The sequence below is a fragment of the Bufo bufo genome, chromosome 2, assembly GCF_905171765.1.
Source record: "Bufo bufo chromosome 2, aBufBuf1.1, whole genome shotgun sequence".
Classification (NCBI taxonomy): domain Eukaryota; kingdom Metazoa; phylum Chordata; class Amphibia; order Anura; family Bufonidae; genus Bufo; species Bufo bufo.
In genome coordinates, this window is record NC_053390.1 from 73,605,321 (window position 1) to 73,620,869 (window position 15,549).

The window sequence follows — 15,549 nt, forward strand, 5'->3', positions numbered from 1 at the left end:
TATAAATATTCTATAATAAATCTCACTAGGACTAAGCAATCTGACTAAACAGGCAATGTGCTGCTCAGTGTATATTGAGATTTGAACAAGTAGGGATGCCCCAGTGTCACAGCGATGAGTTAGGTGCCGTACAGCCATTGTGATGTTTGACCTGGTGCACACCCCTGTACCTCTTCACTTAGTCACTCGACTTATCATCAGGATGGTCGTGTACTGTATTGAGCAGTGTATCTTCATGGTAAAATGCGTACCTGAACATTTTTGAACAGTTTGTGAATCATTGGACTAGATGGTAGTGAGTTAACGGAGCGTTACTTCCAGCAAGATGGAGCAACGTGTACCGGAACTCCAAATTAAAACCTTTGCCGCAGGGCAAGCGGGGCTGGAGAGGCGAGGATGGGGATATTGTAATGATCAGTGTGGGGGGGAAACTGAACACAGGAGGGAAGGGGAACAGTAACTGGGCATGGACATTAGGGAAGGAACAGGTCACCTCCTAAACAACCCTAATACGGGCCCTAACTACCTATCAATATGAATAGACCTTGAAGGTAGGAATATTCATATGCAGGATACCTAGGACCTTATTTCCCTATAAGGCCGTGGAATAAGGTTAGGACCAGAGACAACCCATTTGTTAGGATCTGGACTTGAACCCGGGACCTCTGCTGTGTCTGGTGGTGCCTCTACTTGCTGAGCCACCTGAAATGCTGGACAGTTCCTTAGACAATTCCTTGAATGCTTAATTCCAACCTGTACTATTCGTTACCGACTTTTGGCTTGTTTCTCAACCACGCTTCTTCTTGATCCCTGCCTGCTATATCTGCTACTGGACCTTGGCTCGCTCGCCTCCTGGTGGGGCTATCCTGAGGACCGCGACCTGGTACTAACACGCAGCAAAGTCCATCTCCAACATCAGGAGCTCTGGCGAATACCGGTTAGTACTTAGACCCCGCACCTCAGGTGAACCCGTATCATCAGCCAAGGTGTCCTGTGTGAATATCTGCTCCGCTGCTATAGCTACTGGCCAGAATATTCTGGCCCAAAACATGGAGGCCATTGTAGCAGCTGCTGTGGCTCCTCTCAGGGTGCAAATCTCTGAGTTGCAGGCATTTGGTGTTAACTACCAGGAAAAGTTTGCTGATTTACAAATTGAAGTGAAAGGGCTACAAGAGGACATACTTGATCTGTATAGACAATTGCGGGACTTTCATTCCCGCGATACTGCTGCCGTAGATACTAACGCACGAATGCCCCTACCACTCAACTTTATTGGAGACCGGCACCATTACAGAGGTTTTCTTAATCAGTGTCGTATATACTTTCAGATGTATACAAAGGTAGGAATATTCATATGCAGGATACCTAGGATCTTATTTCCCTATAAGGCCCTGGAATAAGGTTAGGACCAGAGACAACCCATTTGTTAGGATCTGGACTTGAACCCGGGACCTTTTCTGTGTCTGGCGGTGCCTCTACTTGCTGAGCCACCTGAAATGCTGGACAGTTCCTTAGACAATTCATTGAATGATCTTGTCTTGAATCTTGTTTGCCTTGAACCTTGAACTCTTTTGCTCCTCCCATGAACTTCCTGATTTAAGCCATGTCTCTGCACTTCCTGGTTGCCAGAATATTGTGCCTTTACCAGCCAATATCTCGCTCCTGTCTATCCTGCTGCTGACCGTATCTCTGCTACCATCCGTTACTGACTTTTGGCTCGTTCTTCGACTACGCTCCTGCTTAATTCCAACCTGTACTATTCGTTACCGACTTTTGGCTTGTTTCTCAACCACGCTTCTTCTTGATCCCTGCCTGCTATATCTGCTACTGGACCTTGGCTCGCTCGCCTCCTGGTGGGGCTATCCTGAGGACCGCGACCTGGTACTAACACGCAGCAAAGTCCATCTCCAACATCAGGAGCTCTGGCGAATACCGGTTAGTACTTAGACCCCGCACCTCAGGTGAACCCGTATCATCAGCCAAGGTGTCCTGTGTGAATATCTGCTCCGCTGCTATAGCTACTGGCCAGAATATTCTGGCCCAAAACATGGAGGCCATTGTAGCAGCTGCTGTGGCTCCTCTCAGGGTGCAAATCTCTGAGTTGCAGGCATTTGGTGTTAACTACCAGGAAAAGTTTGCTGATTTACAAATTGAAGTGAAAGGGCTACAAGAGGACATACTTGATCTGTATAGACAATTGCGGGACTTTCATTCCCGCGATACTGCTGCCGTAGATACTAACGCAACTTTATTGGAGACTGGCACCGTAAGGCAGTAATGGTGACATGCGTTTTTCTACTAGTCAGTTTACTCCTAAGGGTCCAAGAGTTCTTCAGGATTCTGATAGTCCTGAACCTATGCAGGTGGATGCTATTAAAAAGTCTATTACTACTCAGGAGAAAGAAAGACGACGTTCAGAGAACTTATGTCTTTATTGTGGAAACTCTGGACATTACGCAATTAATTGTCCCAATAAATTTAGAAGAACAATTGCGGCAACTGATGTTGTATCTGAACAAATAAACTTAATTTCTCAATTTCCTTTGATTCAGGAAGCAAATAAAGTTAATTCTTTATCAACTCATTTTATCATCCCTATAAAGCTTATCGTTGAAGATGGTGAAATACCTTGTTCTGCTATGCTGGACTCAGGGGCCGGGGGAAACTTCATGGACATTGAATTTGCCCAAAATCATAACATTCAAATAAGAAATAAACTCGACCATATTGATATGGAAACTGTGGATGGCTCACCCTTATCTTCAGGACCTGTTACCCATGAGACTGTTTCACTTAAACTCCTAATTGAGACTGACCATCAGGAGACTATCAGCTTTCAGCTGATCACATCACCCAAGTTCCCTATCATCCTGGGCATTCCTTGGTTCTCTATCCATAATCCCTCTATCAACTGGGAAACACGTTCTTTAAGCTTTACATCTGACCATTGCAAAAAACATTGCAAGAAAGCTTATCAAATAAGCCCTCCACCAACCCTGGATTCACAAGCAGTTATGGTAACTACCCAGTCATACGACAAGCTACCGCCACAATATCTTGAGTTTTGGGACGTTTGTGATAAAAAGAACGCTGATCAGCTGCCTCCTCATCGCTCTTATGATTGCCCCATTGAATTGCTTCCAGGGGCAGAAATACCCTTTGGTTGCCTTTTGTCTTTATCAGAACCTGAACTGAAGGTGCTCCGGGAGTGGCTTAATGAGAATCTGGAGAAGGGTTTTATCAGACACTCAACCTCCCCTGCTGGGGCAGCCTTGTTCGTCGTGGAGAAAAAGGACTCAACCCTGTGTCCGTGTATCGACTACAGAGATTTAAACAGGATCACAATTAAAAATCGCTATCCACTCCCACTGATTCCAGAAATGCTCGAGAGACTTTCCAAATTAGATTTACGGGGGGCATACAACCTTGTCCACATTCGTCCTGGAGATGAATGGAAAACTGCTTTCGGAACCAGATATGGACATTTGGAGTCTTTGGTCATGCCCTTTGGACTGTGCAATGCTCCCGCAACCTTTCAGCATTTTATTAATGATGTTTTCCGAGATTTGCTGGATCAGTTTTTAATAGCATATTTGGATGATATTCTCATTTTTTCTGATAATTTGGAAGAACACCACAAGCATGTCTGTATTGTCTTCGAGAGACTAAGGCGGAATCAACTTTACATCAAACTAGAGAAATGCGAGTTTGAACAAAGTCAGATCCAGTTTTTGGGTTACATAATTTCTTCTGAAGGGGTAAGCATGGATCCTGATAAGATCAAAGCAGTGGTGGATTGGCCTGTCCCTAGGAATGTTAAGGAGATACAACGATTTGCTGGATTTGCCATCTTTTACAGAAGATTTATAAGGAATTTCTCCAAGGTAATAGCTCCAATTACACAGATGACAAAGAAAGGAATACCCTTTTTGTGGTCACCTGAGTCACAGGCTGCCTTTAGTAATCTAAAGACTCTCTTCACTACTGCACCAATACTGGTACATCCAGATCCTGAACTACCTTTCATCGTAGAAGTTGATGCTTCAGATTCTGCTGTGGGAGCTATCCTTTCTCACCGAATTGGAGAAAGAATGCAGCTTCATCCTTGTGCTTATTTCTCTCGACTGATGTCTCCAGCCGAGAAGAATTATGACATTGGAAACAAGGAGCTGCTGGCAATTAAGCAAGCATTTTCTGAGTGGAGGCATCTGCTGGAAGGGGCTAAGCACCCTGTAACAGTTCTCACGGATCATAAAAATTTAGAATTTATTCGTTCTGCCAAGAGGTTGTCATCTAGACAAGCACGTTGGACCCTATTCTTCTCAAGGTTCAATTTTGTTATCTCGTACCGCCCTGGGTCAAGGAATGGTAAGGCTGATGCCCTGTCACGGATGTTGTCTGGGCCTCTCCAGGAAAGCAACTCTGAATGTACGGTCCTGCCTCAAAAGAACTTTCTAGGGGCCATGAGTTCTAAGACCTTTCCTAATCTTCTCAAGGAGGGGTATGAGAATGACCTACTTCTTAATCATCCTCCTAAAGACTTTAATCTCAAGTACAGCAACGGTTTTTGGACTCAAGCGCATTGCCTCTATGTACCTGAATCAGTTTGGGTAGAAGCCCTCAGGTTGGTTCACGACTTTAACCACCTCAGCCCCCAGTGCTTAAACACCCTGAAAGACCAGGCCACTTTTTACACTTCAGCACTACACTACTTTCACCGTTTATTGCTCGGTCATGCAACTTACCACCCAAATGAATTTTACCTCCTTTTCTTCTCACTAATAGAGCTTTCATTTGGTGGTATTTCTTTGCTGCTGACATTTTTACTTTTTTTGTTATTAATCGAAATTTAACGATTTTTTTGCAAAAAAATGACATTTTTCACTTTCAGGTGTAAAATTTTGCAAAAAAAACGACATCCATATAGAAATTTTGCTCTAAATTTATAGTTCTACATGTCTTTGATAAAAAAAAAATGTTTGGGTAAAAAAAAAATGGTTTGGGTAAAAGTTATAGCGTTTACAAACTATGGTACAAAAATGTGAATTTCCGCTTTTTGAAGCAGCTCTGACTTTCTGAGCACCTGTCATGTTTCCTGAGGTTCTACAATGCCCAGACAGTACAAACACCCCACAAATGACCCCATTTCTGAAAGTAGACACCCTAAGGTATTCACTGATGGGCATAGTGAGTTCATAGAACTTTTTATTTTTTGTCACAAGTTAGCGGAAAATGATGATTTTTTTTTTTTTTTTTTTTTTCTTACAAAGTCTCATATTCCACTAACTTGTGACAAAAAATAAAAAGTTCTATGAACTCACTATGCCCATCAGCGAATACCTTGGGGTCTCTTCTTTCCAAAATGGGGTCACTTGTGGGGTAGTTATACTGCCCTGGCATTCTAGGGGCCCAAATGTGTGGTAAGGAGTTTGAAATCAAATTCTGTAAAAATTGACCTGTGAAATCCGAAAGGTGCTCTTTGGAATATGGGCCCCTTTGCCCACCTAGGCTGCAAAAAAGTGTCACACATCTGGTATCTCCGTACTCAGGAGAAGGTGGGGAATGTGTTTTGGGGTGTCATTTTATATATACCCATGCTGGGTGAGAGAAATATCTTGGCAAAAGACAACTTTTCCCATATTTTTATACAAAGTTGGCATTTGACCAAGATATTTATCTCACCCAGCATGGGTATATGTAAAAAGACACCCCAAAACACATTCCTCAACTTCTCCTGAGTACGGAGATACCAGATGTGTGACACTTTTTTGCAGCCTAGGTGGGCAAAGGGGCCCATATTCCAAAGAGCACCTTTCGGATTTCACAGGTCAATTTTTACAGAATTTGATTTCAAACTCCTTACCACACATTTGGGCCCCTAGAATGCCAGGGCAGTATAACTACCCCACAAGTGACCCCATTTTGGAAAGAAGAGACCCCAAGGTATTCGCTGATGGGCATAGTGAGTTCATGGAAGTTTTTATTTTTTGTCACAAGTTAGTGGAATATGAGACTTTGTATGAAAAAAAAAAAAAAAAAAAAAAATCATCATTTTCCACTAACTTGTGACAAAAAATAAAAAATTCTAGGAACTAACCATGCCCCTCACGGAATACCTTGGGGTGTCTTCTTTCCAAAATGGGGTCACTTGTGGGGTAGTTATACTGCCCTGGCATTCTAGGGGCCCAAATGTGTGGTAAGGAGTTTGAAATCAAATTCAGTAAAAAATGACCTGTGAAATCCGAAAGGTGCTCTTTGGAATGTGGGCCCCTTTGCCCACCTAGGCTGCAAAAAAGTGTCACACATCTGGTATCTCCGTACTCAGGAGAGGGTGGGGAATGTGTTTTGGGGTGTCATTTTACATATACCCATGCTGGGTGAGATAAATATCTTGGTCAAATGCCAACTTTGTATAAAAAAATGGGAAAAGTTGTCTTTTGCCAAGATATTTCTCTCACCCAGCATGGGTATATATAAAATGACACCCCAAAACACATTCCCCACCTTCTCCTGAGTACGGAGATACCAGATGTGTGACACTTTTTTGCAGCCTAGGTGGGCAAAGGGGCCCATATTCCAAAGAGCACCTTTCGGATTTCACAGGTCAATTTTTACAGAATTTGATTTCAAACTCCTTACTACACATTTGGGCCCCTAGAATGCCAGGGCAGTATAACTACCCCACAAGTGACCCCATTTTGGAAAGAAGAGACCCAAAGGTATTCGCTGATGGGCATAGTGAGTTCATGGAAGTTTTTATTTTTTGTCACAAGTTAGTGGAATATGAGACTTTGTATGAAAAAAAAAAAAAAAAAAAAAATCATCATTTTCCACTAACTTGTGACAAAAAATAAAAAATTCTAGGAACTCGCCATGCCCCTCACGGAATACCTTGGGGTGTCTTCTTTCCAAAATGGGGTCACTTGTGGGGTAGTTATACTGCCCTGGCATTCTAGGGGCCCAAATGTGTGGTAAGGAGTTTGAAATCAAATTCTGTAAAAATTGACCTGTGAAATCCGAAAGGTGCTCTTTGGAATATGGGCCCCTTTGCCCACCTAGGCTGCAAAAAAGTGTCACACATCTGGTATCTCCGTACTCAGGAGAAGGTGGGGAATGTGTTTTGGGGTGTCATTTTATATATACCCATGCTGGGTGAGAGAAATATCTTGGCAAAAGACAACTTTTCCCATTTTTTTATACAAAGTTGGCATTTGACCAAGATATTTATCTCACCCAGCATTGGTATATGTAAAAAGACACCCCAAAACACATTCCTCAACTTCTCCTGAGTACGGAGATACCAGATGTGTGACACTTTTTTGCAGCCTAGGTGGGCAAAGGGGCCCACATTCCAAAGAGCACCTTTCGGATTTCACAGGTCATTTTTTACTGAATTTGATTTCAAACTCCTTACCACACATTTGGGCCCCTAGAATGCCAGGGCAGTATAACTACCCCACAAGTGACCCCATTTTGGAAAGAAGAGACCCCAAGGTATTCGCTGATGGGCATAGTGAGTTCATGGAAGTTTTTATTTTTTGTCACAAGTTAGTGGAATATGAGACTTTGTATGAAAAAAAAAAAATAAATAAAAATCATCATTTTCCACTAACTTGTGACTAAAAATTAAAAATTCTAGGAACTTGCCATGCCCCTCACGGAATACCTTGGGGTGTCTTCTTTCCAAAATGGGGTCACTTGTGGGGTAGTTATACTGCCCTGGCATTTTACAGGGGCCCTAATGTGTGGTAAGTAGGTAAATGACCTGTGAAATCCGAAAGGTGCTCTTTGGAATGTGGGCCCCTTTGCCCACCTAGGCTGCAAAAAAGTGTCACACATCTGGTATCTCCGTACTCAGGAGAAGGTAGGGAATGTGTTTTGGGGTGTAATTTTACATATACCCATGCTGGGTGAGAGAAATATCTTGGCAAAGACAACTTTTCCCATTTTTTTTATACAAAGTTTGCATTTGACCAAGATATTTATCTCACCCAGCATGGGTATATGTAAAAAGACACCCCAAAACACATTCCTCAACTTCTCCTGAGTACGGAGATACCAGATGTGTGACACGTTTTTGCAGCCTAGGTGGGCAAAGGGGCCCAAATTCCTTTTAGCAGGGCATTTTTAGACATTTGGATACCAGACTTCTTCTCACGCTTTGGGGCCCCTAAAATGCCAGGGCAGTATAAATACCCCACATGTGACCCCATTTTGGAAAGAAGACACCCCAAGGTATTCAATGAGGGGCATGGCGAGTTCATTGAAAAAAAAAAATTTTGGCACAAGTTAGCGGAAATTGATTTTTTTGATTTTGTTCTCACAAAGTCTCCCTTTCCGCTAACTTGGGACAAAAATTTCAATCTTTCATGGACTCAATATGCCCCTCAGCGAATACCTTGGGGTGTCTTCTTTCCAAAATGGTGTTATTTGTGGGGTGTTTGTACTGCCCTGGCATTTGAGGGTCTCCGCAATCATTACATGTATGCCCAGCATTAGGAGTTTCTGCTATTCTCCTTATATTGAGCATACGGGTAATGAGATTTTTTTTTTCCGTTCAGCCTCTGGGCTGAAAGAAAAAAATGAACGGCACAGATTTCTTCATTCGCATCGATCAATGTGGATGAAAAAATCTCGGCCAAAAAAAAAAAAAAAGGAGGGGAAAGGCGTCTGCCAGGACATAGGAGCTCCGCCCAACATCCATACCCACTTCAGCTCGTATGCCCTGGCAAACCAGATTTCTCCATTCACATCAATCGATGTGGATGAATAAATCATTGCCGGGATTTTTTTTTTTATATATACAAAGTGTTTGCCAAAGTATATGAACACCGCCACCTCCTCAGCTCATATGCCTTGGCAAACATATCTTTTACTGCAGAGGAGAAATCTCGTCTTGCAGCGCCGCATACACCGACTTGCATGTAATCTGACAGCAGCGCAATGCTTCTGTCCGAATGCACATCAGTGCTGCAGCTGGTCGATCGGATGGTCCACCTGGAAGGTAAAAAAAACAAAACAAAAAAGAAAAAACCAGGCCGCAAAGCAATAACTTTATTAACTTTAGAACAGAACATATTAACTTTTTTAAACTTTTTTAACTTTTTTACTTACCGGTAATTTTTTTTTTGTTTTGTTTTTTTTACCTTTATAGAACAAACCTCTCCTTCCCCATGGGACAATGTGCAAAGCGCAAATCGCCCAAAGATGTGGCGAAGTACGTTATGCACTTTATCCCAGGTGAAAGGAGAGGTTTGCAGCAGCTGTGAGAGAAAGGGCCCTAATAGCCCTGTGTGCCTGTCCTGGTGAGATGTGATCCCTATGCTAGGTGTACCTGTGTGTGGTACTTCCGGAAACACTCTCCTAAGCATAGGGCAGGGTGGTCCGGACAGTCAGGACAGAAATAGCGGGTGTCACGCCTTATTCCACTCCTGCTACAGACACGACATTTTTTTCGGGGTGGCGGTTGGGTTGAGGTACCAGCAACGACACTGGGGAAATGTCGCTCGTGTAGACGGCTAACTACACTGGTGGATGGGGCCACGGAACCTCCTGGGTAAAGGAGGTTCTCGATGATCTCTTCCTGGAATTTGAGGAAGGATCGTGTTCTCCCAGCCTTACTGTAGAGAACAAAACTATTGTAGAGCGCCAATTGAATTAAATATACAGACACCTTCTTATACCAGCGTCTGGTTCTGCGGGAAACTAAATAGGGAGCCAACATCTGGTCATTGAAGTCCACCCCTCCCATGAGCGCATTATAGTCGTGGACTGAGAGGGGCTTTTCAATGACACGGGTTGCCCTTTGAATTTGTATTGTCGTGTCTGCGTGAATGGAGGAGAGCATGTAAACGTCACGCTTGTCTCTCCATTTCACCGCGAGCAGTTCTTCGTTACACAAGGCAGCCCTCTCCCCCCTTGCAAGACGGGTGGTTACAAGCCGTTGGGGGAAGCCCACGCGACTAGTTCGCGCGGTGCCACAGGCGCAAATCCGTTCTAGAAACAAATGCCTAAAGAGGGCCACACTTGTGTAAAAATTGTCCACATAAAGATGGTACCCCTTGCCGAATAAGGGTGACACCAAGTCCCAGACTGTCTTCCCACTGCTCCCCAGGTAGTCAGGGCAACCGACCGGCTCCAGGGTCTGATCTTTTCCCTCATAGATCCGAAATTTGTGGGTATAGCCTGTGGCCCTTTCACAGAGCTTATACAATTTGACCCCATACCGGGCACGCTTGCTTGGGATGTACTGTTTGAAGCCAAGGCGCCCGGTAAAATGTATTAGGGACTCGTCTACGCAGATGTTTTGCTCAGGGGTATACAAATCTGCAAATTTCTGGTTGAAATGGTCTATGAGGGGCCGAATTTTGTGGAGCCGGTCAAAAGCTGGGTGGCCTCTGGGACGGGAGGTGGTGTTGTCGCTAAAGTGCAGGAAACGCAGGATGGCCTCAAATCGTGTCCTGGACATAGCAGCAGAGAACATGGGCATGTGATGAATTGGGTGCGTTGACCAATATGACCGCAATTCATGCTTTTTTGTCAGGCCCATGTTGAGGAGAAGGCCCAGAAAAATTTTAAGTTCGGAAACTTGGACTGGTTTCCACCGGAAAGGCTGGGCATAAAAGCTTCCCGGGTTTGCGGTTATAAATTGTGTGGCATATTGGTTGGTCTCTGCCACGACTAAGTCCAAGAGCTCCGCAGTCAAGAACAGCTCAAAAAATCCCAGGGCCGTACTGATCTGAGCCGTCTCAACCCGAACTCCAGACTGGGCGGTGAAAGGGGGAACTACTGGTGCGGCTGAAGTTGGTGACTGCCAATCAGGGTTTGCCAGCACCTCAGGGATTCTAGGGGCTCTACGGGCCTGTCTGTGCGGTGGCTGCGACGGGGTAACTAGTGCACGTGCCACCGTACCAGCTTCAACTGCCCTTCTGGTGCTCGCTACTTCACCATGTTGTACGGCAGTGCTGGTACTAGGTCCAGGAAGGGCTGCGCTGCTGGTGTATGCCTCACCACGTGATCCGGCAGCGACAGCCCCACTCTGCTGCTCTTGAAGCGGATCCTGCATAACCTGTGGTCTAGCGACACGGGGCCGGGTACGCCTGGTGCTGCCAGGGACCTCAACCTCCTCGTCCGAACTTTGGGTCAGAGAGCCACTGCTTTCTACAGGTTCATATTCTGACCCGCTAGATTCATCAGATGAGGGTTCCCACTCCTCATCCGACTGGGTCAGAATCCTGTAGGCCTCTTCAGAAGAATACCCCCTGTTTGACATTTGGACTACTAAATTTAGGGGTATTCCCTGAGACTACCCAAGAAAAAAAGCAAGCCTGTCTTACAAAGGGGAGGCTAGCGAAGTACCGGAGGCCGCTGCGGTTGATAAAAAATATCAAAACTGATTTTTTTATCGCCGCAGAGCGTGTAAAGTGAATGTGCAGTGATCAAAAAAAAAAATTTTTTTGTCACTGCGGTGGGGCGGGCGTGGGTGAACGCACGTGTGGGCGACCGATCAGGCCTGATCGGGCAAACACTGCGTTTTGGGTGGAGGGCGAACTAAAGTGACACTAATACTATTATAGATCTGACCGTGATCAGTTTTGATCACTTACAGATACTATAAAAGTACAAATGCTGATTAGCGATACGCTAAACAGCGAATAAAAGTGACTGCGGTGCGGTGGGGTGGGCGCTAACTGACGCTAACTACCTAACCAAGGGGCCTAAACTATCCCTAAAACCTAACAGCCAATACTAGTGGAAAAAAAAAGTGTCAGTTTACACTGATCACTTTTTGTCTTTCACTAAGTGATTGACAGGGGGCGATCAAGGGGTTAATTTGGATGATGGGGGTGATGGATGGTGATCAGGGGCTAAGGGCAGTGTTTGGTGTGTACTCACAGTGATGTCTGCTTCTCTGCTGGATCCAACCGACGAAAAGGACCAGCAGAGAAGCAGAGAAGCCATATAACAGATCATATTTACTAATATGATCTGTTATCTGGCTTGTGATTCGATTTTTTAAAAATCAGCAACCTGCCAGCGACGATCATTGGCTGGCAGGTTGCTGATGAAATACTCCTCTAACTTTTGCCGGCCCGCGATGCGCATGCGCGGGCCGGCTGTGACCGAAATCTCGCGTCTCGCGAGATGACGCGCCGGCGCGTCCAGGAGGAATGAATCAACCACCTCCAGGACGCGTCTGTGCGTACAGCGGTCCGGAGGTGGTTAAACTTGCTGGTCATTTTGGGGTTTCTAAGACAGAGGAACTCTTATTACATTCCTTGGATACAAGAAAGATGTCAAGAGTTATGTGGCTTCATGTCGAACCTGTGCCCGCAATAAGACACCCCGATCTTCTCCTCTGGGGTTACTTCAACTACTGCCTGTTCCATCAAGACCATGGGGGTCAATTTCTATGGACTTTGTGGTCGACCTTCCCCTTTCCAAAGGGATGACCACCATCCTGGTAGTTGTGGATCGTCTCACTAAAATGGCTCATTTTATTCCAGTTAAGGGGGTACCCTCTGCCGAACATACTGCAGAAGTAATGGTCTGGGAAGTTTTTAAACTACATGGAATTCCTGATGATGTGGTGTCTGACAGAGGAGTACAGTTTACTTCTAAATTTTGGAGAAGTTTTTGCTCAGCGTTGGTTGTAACAATTAATCTGTACTCAGCTTTTCATCCACAGTCGAATGGTCAGACCGAGAGGACCAATCAAACTTTGGAGAAATACATTCGATGTTTTGTGAGTTATCTTCAGGATGATTGGGTGAACTACCTTCCTAAGGCAGAGTTTGCTTATAATAACTCTAAACATAGCTCCACTTCTCAAAGCCCCTTTTTCCTAAACACTGGGTATCATCCAGTTCTTTTTTCAGATCTACCTATTTCAACTCCAATTCCTGCTGTTACCAACAGATTAACTTGATTACAGGAGATCCAGGAGAAATTGACAGATACATTGAAGGAGGCTCAGGAATATTACAAGAAGGCTGCTGACAGACATCGGAGATCAATCCCCACCTTTTACGTAGGTGACAAAGTTTGGTTATCTACCAAAAATTTGAAGGTTCAGGTTCCATGTGCTAAGTTGGGTCAAAAGTTTGTGGGACCTTTTGAGATTTCTGCTCAATTCAACCCGGTCACTTTTCGCCTGAAACTTCCCGACAATATGAGGATTCACCCTGTTTTTCATATATCGCTACTCAAAGCGTTTCATGAAAATACTTTTTCTGGAAGAATTCATCCTCCTCCTCCACCTGTTGAAGTACAGGGTGAGGAAGAATTTGTGGTGGAAAAAATTCTTGACTCCAGGATCTTTCGGAACAAATTACAATATCTGGTTCAATGGGAAGGATATGGGCCAGAAGAAAACTCTTGGGAGCCTGATAAGAATGTTCATGCCCCTAGATTAACAAAAGAATTCCACCAGAGGTTTCCTCACAAACCTGGCCGCCCTAAGACATCCAGGGGAAGTCCTGGGAGGACGGGAGTACTGTTAGGATCTGGACTTGAACCTGGGACCTCTGCTGTGTCTGGCGGTGTCTCTACTTGCTGAGCCACCTGAAATGCTGGACAGTTCCTTAGACAATTCCTTGAATGATCTTGTCTTGAATCTTGTTTGCCTTGAACCTTGAACTCTTTTGCTCCTACCATGAACTTCCTGATTTAAGCCATGTCTCTGCACTTCCTGGTTGCCAGAATATTGTGCCTTTACCAGCCAATATCTCGCTCCTGTCTATCCTGCTGCCGACCGTATCTCTGCTACCATCCGTTACTGACTTTTGGCTCATTCCTCGACTACGCTCCTGCTTAATCCCAACCTGTACTATTCGTTACCGACTTTTGGCTTGTTTCTCAACCACGCTTCTTCTTGATCCCTGCCTGCTATATCTGCTACTGGACCTTGGCTCGCTCACCTCCTGGTGGGGCTATCCTGAGGACCGCGACCTGGTACTAACACGCAGCAAAGTCCATCTCCACCATCAGGAGCTCTGGCGAATACCGGTTAGTACTTAGACCCCGCACCTCAGGTGAACCCGTGTCATAAGCCAAGGTGTCCTGTGTGAATATCTGCTCCGCTGCTATAGCTACTGGCCTCCGAGCCTGACTCCAGATCGTGACACCATTCCTCCCCAGATGGACGAACGGAAGTCTCTGTCTCAGGCCCAGATACAAACAACAGGGAATATAACAAACACAATACAATAAGAAAAGACAAGACTTATCTGAAAGTAGAAAACTGGCAACTCAAGAAGCATCATAGAGTACAACCGACCAGCTAGTAAGAAGACAGGAAGAAAATCTATAAACCGCACCTCCAAGTGTGAGAAGCGGCTACTTATGGGGAAGGTAAATTACCAACAAGCAACACCTGAAGCAAGGGGTGTGGCATTGACCAAATCACAGACCCAATAAGATCCACAAGGAACTTGTCAATTTAACCCTGTGTTGCCAGTCTCTCTGATCTCCTGGCACGGGAACGTCTGTGACAGATATGAATCTGAATCCGGACAACCCCTTTAAGTCCTTTTTCAGCGACAGGGTAATTTCAAAGGAACTTTGGCCAACACAGTTGAAAAGAAAAGTCTTTCAGAGCATGCTTGGCACTGTGGAACATTTGAAGGAAAACATCCACCATGAGGTTTCTGTTATTCCCCTTTCGATATGCCTGCTGATACAATCAGGAACATGGAGCGCTGAGTTGAAATGTGTCTGGCAGACAACGGAGATCACTTCCAGCATCGCATGTAATGCAGTCGATTACACATACATCAAGGTATGTAGCATATATTTTTTTTATTCACATTGCTTTATCCTAACGGGATAGAACAGAATATTCAGGGCTTTTTAACATTTAATTTGCTGAAATCAATTCTTACTTTGAAACTATTTTTTCATATTTGAATATCATGCTTACATTAACATAAAGTTTAGCAACTTTGCAAATACGCTACTTATTCTGATAAATAACGCTGATACACTATTCACTATCCATAGCTAATAAGTGCTTACTTCTCCTCATTCCCTGCTAAGTCAGTGTCTGCACAGAACATGCTTTGTCGATTTGCATCGTAGGATGCACAGTATATTAATATGGCTCTACATACACAGTACTGACACCAAGTTGTACCCAACCAACTGAATGAGATATAGGACAGTGTTCAAGTTTACGGCACACAGTTCAGCAGAGAGTAGAGGTTTCCTCTACATGATAGTATCATATAGGAGGTTAAAGCAAAGCATGATTTTTTTAGAATTGCTAGGCAAGTCAATTTTAAGGTTTGTTTTGGGAATAGACTATCCTGTTCCCAGGAATCATCTTGAAAGAAGACTAATAGTGGCCATAAACACTAGACTATTTCAATATTTTATGTTTGACCAACATTTCTTTAGCTATATCATAGAAAGGAAGAATTGGAAATGTTGAATTTCCAATAACCTAGACGATGCCATTCTGGTCACTGCTGCTCTTCACTTCCTGTCAAAGCTCTACTGTCACGGATGGTGTACAGGAAACAAGACAATGCAATACAATAAATGACTCAC

At 44.3% G+C, this 15,549-nt stretch overlaps 1 protein-coding gene across 1 annotated transcript in view; it reads right to left on the minus strand.

The window, feature by feature from the left end:
* The window catches only part of LOC120990711 (von Willebrand factor A domain-containing protein 5A-like), a 162,485-nt gene that overhangs the window by 86,315 nt on the left and 60,621 nt on the right, over positions 1-15,549 (minus strand). The gene's annotated exons all lie outside the window — the stretch shown is intronic.